The following is a 2799-nucleotide window of genomic DNA, read 5'->3' as shown; positions in this document are numbered from 1 at the left end:
TGTCAATCTCACCGGCTTGCTGTAACAAAGGATTAACCGTATTGTGTGGAAGATGATTGTTCGCAGAAAACAGTAGAACAAGTATTGCAGTAGATTGTATTTCAGTAAAGAGAATTGGACCGGGGTCCACAGTTCACTAGAGGTGTCTCTCCCATAAGATAAACAGCATGTTGGGTGAACAAATTACAGTTGGGCAATTGACAAATAAAGAGGGCATGACCATGCACATACATATCATGATGAGTATAGTGAGATTTAATTGGGCATTACGACAAAGTACATAGACCGCCATCCAACCGCATCTATGCCTAAAAAGTCCACCTTCAGAGTTATCATCCGAACCCCTCCGAGTATTAAGTTGCTAACAACGGACAATTGCATTAAGTATTGCGCGTAATGTAATTAGTGACTACATCCTTGAACATAGCACCAATGTTTTATCCCTAGTGGCAACAAGCACATCCATAACCTTAGAGGTTCTTGTCACCCCTCCGCATTCACGGAGACATGAACCCACTATCGAGCATAAATACTCCCTCTTGGAGTTACTAGCATCAACTTGGCCAGAGCATCTACTAATAACGGAGAGCATGCAAGATCATAAACAACACATAGATATAACTTTGATAATCAACATAACAAGTATTCTCTATTCATCGGATCCCAACAAACGCAACATATTGAATTACAGATAGATGATCTTGATCATGTTAGGCAGCTCACAAGATCCGACAATGATAGCACAATGGGGAGAAGACAACCATCTAGCTACTGCTATGGACCCATAGTCCAGGGGTAGACTACTCACACATCACACCGGAGGCGACCATGGCGGCGTAGAGTCCTCCGGGAGATGATTCCCCTCTCCGGCAGGGTGCCGGAGGCGATCTCCTGGATCCCCCGAGATGGGATCGGCGGCGGCGGCGTCTCTAGAAGGTTTTCCGTATCGTGGCTCTCGGTACTGGGGGTTTCGCGACGGAGGCTATTTGTAGGCGAAAGGGCAGGTCAAGAGGCGGCACGGGGGCCCCACACCACAGGGCCACGCGGCCAAGGGGGGGGCCGCGCCGCCCTAGGGTGTGGCCCCCTCGTGGCCCCTCTTCGTCTCCTCTTCGGACTTCTGGAAGCTTCGTGGCAAAATAGGACCCTGGGCGTTGATTTCGTCCAATTCCGAGAATATTTCGTTACTACGATTTCTGAAACCAAAAACAGCAGAAAACAAGAATCGGCACTTCGGCATCTTGTTAATAGGTTAGTTCCGGAAAATGCACGAATATGACATAAAGTGTGCATAAAACATGTAGATAACATCAATAATGTGGCATGGAACATAAGAAATTATCGATACGTCGGAGACGTATCAGCATCCCCAAGCTTAGTTCTGCTCGTCCCGAGCAGGTAAAACGATAACACAGATAATTTGTGGAGTGACATGCCATCATAATCTTGATCATACTATTTGTAAAGCATATGTAGTGAATGCAGCGATCAAAACAATGTATATGACATGAGTAAACAAGTGAATCATAAAGCAAAGACTTTTCATGAATAGCACTTCAAGACAAGCATCAATAAGTCTTGCATAAGAGTTAACTCATAAAGCAATAATTCAAAGTAAAAGCATTGAAGCAACACAAAGGAAGATTAAGTTTCAGCGGTTGCTTTCAACTTGTAACATGTATATCTCATGGATATTGTCAACATAGAGTAATATAATAAGTGCAATAAGCAAGTATGTAGGAATCAATGCACAGTTCACACAAGTGTTTGCTTCTTGAGGTGGAGAGAAATAGGTGAACTGACTCAACATTGAAAGTAAAAGAATGGTCCTCCATAGAGGAAAAGCATCGATTGCTATATTTGTGCTAGAGCTTTGATTTTGAAAACATCAAACAATTTTGTCAACGGTAGTAATAAAGTATATGTATCATGTAAATTATATCTTATAAGTTGCAAGCCTCATGCATAGTGTACTAATAGTGCCCGCACCTTGTCCTAATTAGCTTGGACTACCGGATCATCACAATGCACATGTTTTAACCAAGTGTCACAAAGGGGTACCTCTATGCCGCTCTGTACAAAGGTCTAAGGAGAAAGCTCGCATTGGATTTCTCGCTATTGATTATTCTCAACTTAGACATCCATACCGGGACAACATAGACAACGAGATAATGGACTCCTCTTTTATGCATAAGCATGTAACAACAATTAATAATTTTCTCATTTGAGATTGAGGATATTTGTCCAAAACTGAAACTTCCACCATGGATCATGGCTTTAGTTAGCGGCCCAATGTTCTTCTCTAACAATATGCATGCTTAACCATAAGGTGGTAGATCTCTCTTACTTCGGACAAGACGGACATGCATAGCAACTCACATGAAATTCAACAAAGAGTAGTTGATGGCGTCCCCAATGAACATGGTTATCGCACAACAAGCAACTTAATAAGAGATAAAGTGCATAATTACATATTCAATACCACAATAGTTTTTAAGCTATTTGTCCCATGAGCTATATATTGCAAAGGTGAATGATGGAATTTTAAAGGTAGCACTCAAGCAATTTACTTTGGAATGGCGGAAAATACCATGTAGTAGGTAGGTATGGTGGACACAAATGGCATAGTGGTTGGCTCAAGTATTTTGGATGCATGAGAAGTATTCCCTCTCGATACAAGGTTTAGGCTAGCAAGGCTATTTGAAACAAACACAAGGATGAACCGGTGCAGCAAAACTCACATAAAAGACATATTGAAAACATTATAAGACTCTACACCGTCTTCCTTGTTGTTCAAACTCA

The sequence above is a fragment of the Lolium rigidum genome, chromosome 1, assembly GCF_022539505.1.
Source record: "Lolium rigidum isolate FL_2022 chromosome 1, APGP_CSIRO_Lrig_0.1, whole genome shotgun sequence".
NCBI lineage: Eukaryota > Viridiplantae > Streptophyta > Magnoliopsida > Poales > Poaceae > Lolium > Lolium rigidum.
This window is presented reverse-complemented; position numbering follows the sequence as displayed.